The sequence below is a fragment of the Candoia aspera genome, chromosome 1 (genome assembly GCF_035149785.1).
Source record: "Candoia aspera isolate rCanAsp1 chromosome 1, rCanAsp1.hap2, whole genome shotgun sequence".
Lineage (NCBI taxonomy): Eukaryota > Metazoa > Chordata > Lepidosauria > Squamata > Boidae > Candoia > Candoia aspera.
Genome location: NC_086153.1, coordinates 242,062,207 through 242,074,628, shown reverse-complemented (window position 1 = coordinate 242,074,628; position 12,422 = coordinate 242,062,207). Strand labels below are relative to the sequence as shown.

Genomic DNA, 12,422 nt, shown 5'->3' with positions numbered 1-12,422 from the left:
CCAACAAGCTGGCCAGGGAATTCTGGGAGGTGAATTCCACATGTCTTAAAGTTGCTAAGGCTGAGAAACACTGTTCTAACTATACGTATGCTCGTAAGTACAGACCTGAGAAAATGGACTGGAAGATTCAAAAAAGGGTAACCTCAAAATTTTCCCTATATAAAATTCTTTTTCTTCAATCTTACACATGATTTCAGGGGACTCCATCTCTCCCCATCTATTGCTACCTGTAAAAGGGCTCTCACCACTTTAGTACTTATCCTCCATCTCCTGGTTTGTTTGTTTGTTTTTTCATCTATACTACTTCTGAACTTGGAGATTCTCTTTAGCTATCACAGATGGTTAATACATATGTAACATATAATATCTTCTACTTCATCTACTGCTGTTGCTACTAGTAATAACACATTTTTTGACCAAAAAGACACTCAAAATGACTAACAATAAAAAATAAAAAAACTTGGCCACTGGGTTAGATGGCTCCAGAAGACATTTGACAATCTGTGCATGATCAGATCTGATCTGGGAAACTAAAATTAAGACAGGTTAAATTTCCTTTTTTGTTCTTTCTCCTACTTATTCATAATGCAAAACTCACTCTGATTATTGTCACTAAACAGTCAAGAGCTGAATGAGTGCAAGGTTGAAGGATGTTCCATCCTGTTTCCTGATAAAAGAGATGGGAGAATTTTCCCTCACCCTTAAATCAAAACAGGCAGTTTCACAATAAGTGAGATGGCTGAAAACTAGCTTTTATCATAAGCCACAACTGAAGTCTTTGTGGCTGGAGGGCAAAGAACTCCTTCTTAATCTGTGTCTTGAATAGTGAGAAGTAATTCTGGAACTGCCCACCAGGTGTGGCCTTAGGGAAGAACTTCAGAGCAAGGACACTTGGACCCTTTAACAGGATGAGTGGGAATGTTTCCAGGACAGCAAGAACTGATTTACATTTGGGGCGCATTACCATCCAAAACAACCTTTCTCAAAGCTGATGCCATCCAGATCTGTGGACTTTTGCTCCCATAATCCTTGCCCAGCACAAAGAGGAAGAAAGAGGGCCTGAAGAGGATGACTTGCCATTCATAAAATCATTAACTCCAGAGCCAAAAATTATTTAATTACTTCACTGTCTGGCTTAAATGGCCACAATAAAACTCTTGGGCCTATCTACCTTCTGTTCTTTTCTTTAGCCTTTTAAAAATTGTATTTTAGATGTTATTCATGTCTTCTAGCTGAACGTTTTCATGGTTGTATTTTAATCTCTGTAAACACTGAATTCTAAGAAAAGTGGAAATGGAGCAAAACAAGACCAGCATGCTCAAAATGATGTTACAATCTAATTTGTTCTTCACTAATTGTATTTGTAGGAAATGGACAATAAGGACAAAGCCGTACAGTGTGCTTTCCAGAAAAATCATAATTGCCTACACATGCCAAAACATTGATTACATAGAGGCATTCTGTTTGATATTAAGTTGAAAGGAAATGAGATTGAACTTTTAAATTGGGGACCACACATGAGCCAAGGTGGATGACATAGTGGTTACAGAAATAGTATGTGACCTGAGGAATTAGTTTTCCTAAATCCTAGGTTCTGCCTCATAATATGGATATGATCCAGTCTCCAATTCCATTTTAATTTGCTCTGAGCATATTTACTCTGAAGCAAATACAGAGCTTGCTTATTTAGCAATGATGGTTTAGGGCTGACAAGCTGCAACTCAGCTGCACAGTTCCATTAAATTCCTGGTATAGCAGGAAAAAAGAAAGACATGGCTTCTGTTATGTAGTCAGCTTATTGCAGAAAGAGATAAATTACCTGGAGAGATGTTAGATAGCATCACCGATGCAATGAACATGAATCTGAGTAAACTCCGGGAGACAGTGGAGGACAGGAAGGCCTGGTGTGCTACGGTCCATGGGGTCACAAAGCATCGGACATGACTTAACGACTGAACAACAACTCCATACTATAAGGTACTTGGGATAGCAGGACAGATAGCAAGTAGGGTGCTTGAAAATAAACCACTGCTGCCTCAACTACCACTGTATTACTTATTTTCAAGTTTCTGAACTACAAGATAGCAAATCTTCAGTGATGGTTGCATCTACAAACTAAAAGAGGTTGCTTATGTGACCATATGGGTTGTAGTGACAAATGAGGTGTCTGTTCAAGAAGAAGAAATGGAAAGGTGACTTTTATCTTTTTTCAGGTAAGTTGGCCTGTAAGTAGGTCTGGGAAACCCCCCCCCCCCCCCGCCCACAAACATGGCCTAACTTTAGCTGGACTCTGCTTCAATCATAATTTTTGCTGCCTGTTGCTCCTTCTCCTTATCAATTTAACAAATAAAAAAGGGTCTTTGCCTATTTTGAATATCATGAATAAGAGGGGCATGGAACTGGCCCACATGGACTCCCATTTCCTACAGTCCTTTCATACCCAGTCTTTTCTATTAGAAAAAAGAGAAAGGTATGGGTGTGGGGAAGCTCTATACAGTCAGCAAAAACAAGACCTGCAGCTGACTGTGGCTCAGATCATGAGCTTCTTATTGCAAAATTTAGGCTTAAATTGAAGAATGTAGGGAAAACCACTAGACCATTCAGGTATGACCTAAATTGTATCCCTTATGAATATACAGTGGAGGTGAAGAATAGATTTAAAGGACTAGATCTGGTAGACAGAGTGCCTGAAGAACTATGGATGGAGTTTGTAACATTGTACAGGAGGCAGTAACTAAAACCATCCCAAAGAAAAAGAAATGCAAGAAAGCAAAGTGGCTGTCTGATGAGGCTTTACAAATAGCTGAGGAAAGAATGAAAGTGAAAAGCAAGGGAGAAAGGGAAAGATATAACCAACTGAATGCAGATTTCCAGAGAATAGCAAGGAGAGATAAGAAGGCCTTCTTAAATGAACAATGTAAAGAAATCAAGGAAAATAATAGAATGGGGAAGACTAGATATCTCTTAAGAAAATTGGAGATATCAAGGGAGCGTTTTGGGCAAAGATGGGCATGATAAAGGACAAAAAAGGCAGGGACCTAACAGAAGCAGAAGAGATTAAGAAGAGGTGGCAAGAATACACAGAAGAGCTGTACAAGAAAGATCTTAATGTCCCTGATAACCATGATGGTGTGGTCGCTGACCTTGAGCCTGACATCCTAGAGAGTGAAGTCACGTGAGCCTTAGGAAGCATTACTAACAACAAAGCTAGCGGAGATGACAGTATTCCAGCTGAGCTGTTTAAAATCCTAAAAGATGATGCTGTTAAAGCGCTGCACTCAATATGCCAACAAATTTGGAAAACTCAACAGTGGCCACAGGATTTGAAAAGGTCAGTTTACATTCCAGTTCCAAAGAAGGGCAATGCCAAAGAATGTTCAAACTACTGGACAATTGTGCTCATTTCACATGCTAGCAAAGTTATGCTCAAAATCCTATAAGCTAGGCTTCAGCAATATGTGAACTGAGAACTACTAGAAGTACAAGCTGGGTTTCGAAGAGGCAGAGGAACTAGAAATCAAATTGCCAACATTCGCTGGATCAGGGAGAAAGCAAGAGAGTTCCAGAAAAACATCTACTTCTGCTTCATTGACTATGCTAAAGCCTTTGATTGTGTGGATCACTACAAACTGACAAATTCTTAAAGAGATGGGAGTACCAGACCACCTTACCTGTCTCCTGAGAAGCCTGTATGCAGGTCAGGAAGCAACACTTAGAACCAGACATGGAACAACCAATTGGTTCAAAATTGGGAATGGAGTACCACAAGGCTGTATATTGTTGCCCTGCTTATTTAACTTATATCCAGAATACATCATGAGAAATGCCGGGCTGGATGAATCACAAGCTAGAATTAAGATTGCCGGGAGAAATATCAACAAACTCAGATATGCAGATGATACCACCCTAGTGGCAGAAAGTGAAGAGGAACTAAAGAGCCTCTTGATGAGGGTGAAAGAGGAGAGTGCAAAAGCTGGCTTGAAACTCAACATTAAAAAAAACTAAGATCATGGCATCTGGTCCCATCACTTCCTGGCAAATAGAAGGGGAAGAAATGGAAACAATGACAGATTTTATTTTCTTGGGCTCCAAGATCACCACAGACAGTGACTGTAGCCATGAAATTAAAAATTGCTTGCACCTTGGGAGGAAAGCTATGGCAAACCTAGACAGCATATTAAAAAGCAGAGACATCACCTTGCCGACAAAGGTCCGTATAATCAAAGCTATGGTATTCCCAGTAGTGATGTACGACTGTGAGAGTAGGACCATAAGGAAGGCTGAGCACTGAACAATTGATGCTTTCAAACTGTGGTGCTGGAGAAGACTCCTGAGAGTCCCTTGGACTGCAAGGAGGTCAAATCAGTCAATCCTAAAGGAAATCAACCCTGACTGTTCATTGGAAGGATGGATACTGAAGCTGAAGCTCAAATACTTTGGCCACCTAATGCGAACAGAGGACTCACTGGAAAAGACCCTGATGCTGGGAAAGACTGAAGGCAAAAGGAGAAGGGGACGGCAGAGGATGCGGTGGTTAGATAGCATCACTGATGCAATGAACATGAATCTGAGTAAACTCCTGGAGACAGTGGAGGACAGGAAGGCCTGGCGTGCTATGGTCCATGGCGTCACGAAGGGTTGGACATGACTTAATGACTGAACAACAACAACATGGGTGTCCTAGGACTACCCCTCCCCAAAGTTACAGAGATAGCCACCCATCTTAAAGCTGGCAGAAAAATATATTGGCATGAACTTTGTTGTCTGGTAGACACGTCCTCTCCTGCCTCTATTGACACTGTTCCCAGTCACTGACAGTCAGCTGATTTCCTCTTAAGGCACAGGTTATACAATCCCAAACTTTTGCACACCTTGAGGCTGCCGCTGAATGAAGTTGGAAAAAGAATAACTACTTTAATGCTGTAAGGATGCCTTAAGCTTTTCTTGTTCATAGGCTGGGGACAAAAGAAAGGAAACTTGAGGGGGACATGGCAAACAAAGATGATCCCAGGTCATATTTGCATTGTTTGTAACTGCAAGTGAGGACCTTGCCTTAGATGCAGGGTTCTGTCCGCCTGAGACCAATCCTCTGTAAATTCCCTAGCCCCTATCATTTTGCAAAAAAGAAGCAATTGGTATTTTAAGACACAAGGTTATTAGTAGCCTATGATAGGAACTTGATAACTTCCACTGAACTAAGCAGGCAGCATATCCAACAGTTTGTAAGAAGAGCATGGGTGAGGAGAAGAAATATTTATGGGGTGGGGTGAGGGGCAGGGGCTGTCCTGCAATTAATTTGCTTTGGTTTGTAGGTTTGCTGTATTCCTTGCCATGTAAACCATATACAGTGCCTTAAAAGCAGCTGTTGTGTCCACTGCTCAGGAGTCAATCTCTTCAAGTGGGGGTGGAGGGGAACATTTATGGGCCTAGAACACAAAAATAACTCCAACACTTCAGACAGCAAGATCTGACTTGAACATTTTGCCTTGGGGAAAACTTTAGCAAATCAACATGTAGCCTTGTAGTCCATGCGTATTCCATCTGTAAAAATGGAAAATAGTATAAATGCTTCAAATATTTTGAGATGTATCCAGATATTATAGTAATGTGGACCAGATAAGTATCAAAGCAGAGCCCATCAATCTTTATTTTTCATGCCTGTTTTGTCCAGTTGGTATTTGTTGAAAAAAATGAGAGAGAGAAAGAGAGAGAGATTATGCTCTGCTCCACAAAACTCTTTGTTTTAAAAAATTGGCAGCAGGGAAGGATATACCGTTAGTAGGAGGTATTTAAATGAGGAATCAGGCATAGCAGAAGTGAATGATTCTTCTAAATATGAAATGTAGCAAAAGTGTAAGAATAGGATGGAACAGACCAAAGATAGTGTTTTGTTCATACAATGTCCAACCAGATGCCTACAGAAGGCCCATTAACAGGGTTCAAAACAACATCAACCTCCCAACTGTGTTTCCCAGCAATGGATAGACAGAAGGCTTCAACTTAGAAATGTTTGTGTTGTGAAGTTCTCCTTGTAACAAACTAGAGACTCTGTGATAACTCCATATGAACAAGAGCCTAAGCCTGGGGAATAGCCAGGGTGATGAGAGATCTTTAAGGTATGTAGTATCCCAGCAAGAATGAAAGGTATTAAGCAATGGGCAGTTGAAAAGGGAAGACAGCTGGAAGAGAAGAGGAGAGGGTAACCCTAGAAGGAATGCAGGCAACCCACAGATTATTCATTTATTATGTATTTGTTGCATTTATATCCCATTTTTCATCTACAACTTAACGGCATACATACTGTACTACTCCTTCTCCAAATTTATAATGAGTATAATATTATAATCATTATAATTTATAATCACTATTATAATCACAATAGCTTTATGAGTAGATAAGGCTAAATGATAATGATTGGCCAAAAGTTGCCCAAATAAGTGTCATAGCTAAGTGGAAACTTGAACCTGGATCTCTTTATTCTAACATTTTAAATGGTTCACCTAGTATGAGCATGCAGATATACTATAAAATGCACTGTATAAAAAATAACAATACTAGATTATTAGATTCTGGAAAATAGAAGTACTATATTAAAAAATGAAAAAAAACACCATTCCTTAGCAATCATTTAGTTCAATCTTCTGCAACTTCAGCATTTGTAAACCTATCCCAATGCACAGCAATCTTCAGTAGAGGCATATAGGATTTACTGGTGCACAAGTCAAGGAGGAAAGAATTTCCCAAACAGAAAACTTAAAAAAAAGTATATTATTTTTATATTGGTATATTGGTATGTTAATGTTAGAATTGTGAAGATACCACTAGATCTGGTTTGAAAGCATGAGCTAGCAAACTGAAACAGACCAGTCTAGTATGTATCACTTCGTTGGTACTTCAGTATCACTCAGTAGTACCTCAAAACTAGGACCAGATACTAGAACCAGATACTAGGAGCGGCATTCTCCCTGTGGTAAGACACATTTTCCCCAGTAGAATTAGATTGTATTTATAGGAACCTAGAAAATTATTGGGAAATGAAGCAGGCCAACTTTAAAAAAAAAAATAATGCAGTGGTTTCTAAGCAATATTATTTAATGATTTTTTTTAAGGCACATAACTTTGTTTTAGAAGAGTATATGATGAAACTAGCAATGATAGCTCCTATGGTGGGAATTCCTGTGATGAATATCAGACAGCTATATTGAGGAGATTTTGTTTATAAGGAATGATCATGCCAAAGCTAATTTTTAGAGATTATAGAGGAATTAATAGGGATAGATTCACAGATCTTTTCCATAAAATTAATGAATTGCTAGGTCAGATCAGATAGTAGTTACTGAAGCTCAGAAGAGTCTACTGTTCAGGGTAAGAGACTGGGAAACAGTGAGCCTGAGCGACTTCATGGAGTCAATAGTAAGTAAGGATTTCTCTGCTCCTTCAAGATCTTTTCATTCTCCAAGATGCTGACAAAGGCATCTATGTTTTGGAGCTAATGAGAATACTGTATCTGATCCTGATAGTGAATTGCATGCTGTAAAGAAGGGATGGGTAGCTTGTGGAATGAAATATCCTTCTTGGCAATCCTTGTTGTTGTTGTTGTAACAAAACAACAAAATCCTGTTCTTCATTCTATCTCTTCATACGTTCTCCAGCCCTACCTGACCTAAACAAGATTTTGCAAAATTAGAATGGCACACTTGCTCTGGTTAAAGATACTTTGCTGATTTCATTCAACCCATATTTACTGTGTATATCAGTCCATATACACCTCAGAACAGAGATTCCTTTCTCATGAAGTTCTATTGTACAGCTTTCAATATTCAGAGATTCTTTAGTATAAGTGTTTTTAAATTGTTTAAGGCATGGTGAAATGGATGAATAGATGATAGATAGATAGATAGATAGATAGATAGATAGATAGAGATTAGATAGATAGATAGATAGATAGATAGATAGATAGATAGATAGATAGATCCCACCTTTTTTGTACAGAAACTCAAGGGTTCCCCCCTCCTATTTTTCCCCACAACAACAATCCTCTTAAGTAAGTTGGGCTGAGAGAATGTGACTGGCCCAAAGTCACCAAGTAAACTTCCATGGTTGAAGGTGGACTAAGGTCTCTCCATTCCTAATCCAACATCTTAACCACTACATCATGCTGGCTCTGTATTTCTCCAATAAATTTGATTTCTTGGGCTGGTTTATACACAAGTCACATATTTCTCTTTTCACCTATTCAATTTTCATTGACCAGTTGTTGCCTAGAAAAATCTCATCACTTTTTCTTACTGACTTGTAGCACAGGATTTAGAAAACTGATGTGGATTTGAATGCCATTTTGAAAAATAGCCTTAAGGCCTGCATTCTTTGGCCACAAGACTACTATTATAGTCCTGTGGCCTATATAATAGTAGTACTACTACTATTGTTGTTCTTTTTCTTTTCCACATCTTTCTGTCTCTCTGCAGATTGCCTGGCCTGCTTCTTTATCTGGAAAAGTATCATGGGCAATGTTTCCCTATGAAGATCTAATTAAGTGTGGGAAGCTAGAGAGACATCAGTCTGCTGGACAGGAGAGACAACAGAAGATTCTTCCATGGCCATCGGCCATCTCATTCTCAGGAATGTTGCTGAAATTTCTTTCCCTATGAGAAAAAAATAGTGAAAACAATTTATTTTCCATATAAATAAAAGAGAATGTTCAAAATAATGACATTTTTAGCAAGCCAGCGTGTTCATTCCTCTCATCCTGCATGTTGTTGTTCTGTATGAAATACACCTCAGAGCTGAACCTTTCATTTTGCTTCAACTATAATTATTGGTATAAAAATCACTGATAGGCCATTCCCATAACATAACAGTAGGTCTTCACCTCCATGGTTTGTAATGTGACAGCTCTTAATATTTGAGTTGAGACATTTTAAAGTTCTCCTAGCCAGAAAATGTAGTTCATGGTAATGCCTTGATCATAAGGCTGAATGCATACAACACAGCAATCCTAAATGTGGGACGCTGGCCCATGGTGGTTTTATGATAGTAAGAAGCACATCTGGGTCCTTATAGTGGGGGACTTGGTTGCATGTTAGCTTTACTCTTTCCTAATGTCTATCACATTTTCTTCATTGGTTGTTGTTTAACATGTTTTTAATACTATAGGCAACTCAGAGTTGTCATGAAATTGGGCTGTCCACCCTATCAGGTAGACCAGACTAAGAAACATGCAGATTTTATTAGAACAGATACAATAACAGAATCTTGCAAGTTTGAATGTCCTCCCTTTCCTCCTCGCTTTATCTTTTATGAGAATTGAAGGGGGAGAGCTGCCTGAGGCATTTTCACAAACTACTTTCTTAGCCTGGGCTCAAGTTTTATTTATCTGATTATTGTCTTGGTTACCAGAACTTCTTTTTGTCCTTGAAGGCCATCCTCTTTATTCACTACTTGGGCAGCCTCACAGATTTGATGTATGTATGTATGTATGTATGTATGTATGTATGACATTACTATCCCCTAGAGTCCTCAGCACCATCTGATGGCTTCCATGATGCTCAGGAAGTCTACTTTAAAATTTCAGGGAAATGCAGTGGGTGGAGGGGATTGGTTGAATTTGGGTTCCATTACTGGTGTTTGAAAAAAAAATACTGTATCTAACTCCTCATTGAAATAAATCTTCTTGGGGAGAGAGGGAAAAATATATACTTTGAACCTGTGAAAAATACATTGTGGGAAGATTTCTTTGAGGATGAGCCAAGGTGGTGTAGTGGTTAGAGGGTTGGATTCTGGCTGGAAGACACATACTCATTTTTCTACCATGAAGCTAATGGGTGGCTTTGGGCCAGGTACTGTCTTTCAGCAATACTTCACAGTGTTGTAAAGACTGGGGAGTGGACAGAATAGTATGTAGGCCATCCAAATGATGATGTCAATGAACAATTAAGACTGCTAGGCAGGAGCTCTAATTACACCTTCTAAGAATCTTCATGGAGTCATAGCATTGCTTGGAGGTCTTTTACTTCAATTCCCTGCCCAGGGCAGGAATCCTCAGACCACCTCAGAAAAATGGCTCCAACCTTTGAAAACCTCCAGTGATGGAGCACAAAGCTGGGCAAAGACCAGTTGCATATGTTCTATATCTGTACATGTTTGGAGAGCTTTTCCACATATCAAGAGATTCCAGTTGGGCCAGGATTACCAGATTACCAGATCTGGCAGCAAAAGTTTAGATGATCACTAAATGGCAGAAAGCGCCAGCATTTTGTAGAGGTCTGTGTGTGTGTGTGTGTGTGTGTGTGTGTGTTTGCATGCACTGCCTTCTTGTGGCCATCCAGATTTTTGCAGTCCAAATACTGCAACTAATTGAGTCAGGATATCAACAAAGTGCATTGGTGTAATATTTTCAGGCTGAGTCCTGAAAGCCAGGCAAAGAGGCTGGACCTTTTGCTCTGGCGAGAGCCTCTACCTGCTAGCAGGAAGACAGTCTGCTTAGTGAGCAAGTGACTTCTCCCACATCAGGGTTCAAATATGACTTTAATGTAAATGCCCACTTAAAGTACCAAAGATTTTATTTTGAGATGAAAGTAGCAACTTTCAGAACTTCTTCCTATTTCAAACTCTCTGTTCCAAAAAGTAGACATATGCCAAACCAACTTTTCACTCTCCTAGAACAATCTCTGATGCTGCAGATGTCTAGAGTTTCTTCCTTTCCCCCTGCTGACACACTGTCTCATGCACAGATAAAGCAGGTTTCCCTACTGTAACTCTCTGGCCTGCACTAATCATAATATCTAAATCCAGGGTCTCAGATTTCTTGGAAGCATTAGCACAATTATTTATGTTGGCTAATAGGTGGAAGTTATCTACTTGACTAAAAAAAAAACCCTTCATCTTAATGATCGGCGTGCAAGTGGCTGCATTACTGTAAGCCCTGGGAAGCAACCGTAACGGTTCAACATTCTTTGCCCTCATCTCTAAAAGGAAACAAAACAAAAGCACAGCTGAATACATTCTGTTTATTTTTATTTTGCAGAATTAATTATCTGTTACAAGGAGGGCTGAAGAACAACAATTCTGCCCTGAATCTATAATCCTGGAAATTCTGTTAAGCAAAGTCCTCTGAGATTTTGTCAAGCATTCACCACACACGTTGAAACTCGCTCTCCCAATCATATGGGAGAACAAAAGCCTCACCATGCTGAAATTGTTACTTCGTCCCAAATTCTCATTATAAAACACAACTGTAATGTTCACTAAGCGCTTCCTGCCTTTATTTGGTGACTCTGCGTTTGTTTGTTTATGCCCCTGTTACATTTCACGGTTCCTTTCTGTCAAGAGGCGAGCACGCTCTGTGGATCTGCCTTCTAGGCCTGAACCAGTGCGCATTCCTGCAATCTGAGGGAAGTTTTACCTCAATTTCTCACTGATTAATTTTCACCCAAGGGGGTGGGGGGAGAAAATAGGCAGTAATTGGAGCAGCAAGCAAAGCAGAGCAGCCAGATTGTGAGACTGTGTGTTATTGTGTCAGCTGGTTATTATTATAGCTTATTATTAGCATTGTGTTGCTGTCTGCACAGAGCTGTAGGATCGTCGCCAGGCAGTTGTTCGGCGTGCAATACTTTGTGACTGGCACTTGGACTGCTCTCCTGTCCTCAGCGCCTCCCCAGGAATGTGGTTCATGATTTCCACTTACAACTGCTGCACTTTCCTCTATGCAATGTGGCGTGAAGAGGGTGCTGCCAAGCAAGAGCACCAGTCCAGAGTGACCCATGATGATCCACTAGCTTCATGATGAGACAAAAGTGATTTCTGGATGTACTGTGCATATCATTGCTATTTTCTCTCTCTTATGGACACTATTTCTATACTTACACCTCTTTTATATTATCCAACTACTAACATTTGCCCAGAGTTTTGCTAAATTATAACAAGATTTGACTATCTTTGTAAAAGTTGTTGTTTTGCTGATGAGGGAAATGCTTCCTCAAATCCCAACCTTCTCTCTCTCTCTCTCTTTTGCAGGAGGGCTGACAATTTTTGTATCAATTCTTGGCCATTGTCTCCTGATCTACTGCAATTTCAGAAAGGAAGGGGACAGACTGAGAAAACAGAGCTGAGATTCCATGCTTTTTCGTACCCTCACATGTTGTGTGATGAGTTTTGCCTTGAATTGGTTCTAGTGAAATGTTACAGTGCTTGACTATCCTTCAGGCAGAATTAAGAAGAAACTGCACATTCTGGTTCTCATCCAAACGCATGTGCTATTATAAATGACATTTATTCATATTTTATAGGGCTGTGCAATGGAAGGGGTGCATAGCTTGGAGGGAGTGATTCACTTCAACATTTCTTTGACTGAACCTTCCGTCTGAAACTGTTTCACAAAGCAGTGTAGCTATTCCATTTCTAATGGTGGACCGGTGCTTTTG

At 39.8% G+C, this 12,422-nt stretch overlaps 1 pseudogene; it reads left to right on the top strand.

Annotated features, from left to right (window-relative positions):
- Positions 1-2,523: 2,523 nt before the first annotated feature.
- LOC134487504 (uncharacterized) lies at positions 2,524-4,252 on the top strand (annotated as a pseudogene).
- Positions 4,253-12,422: the final 8,170 nt, after the last annotated feature.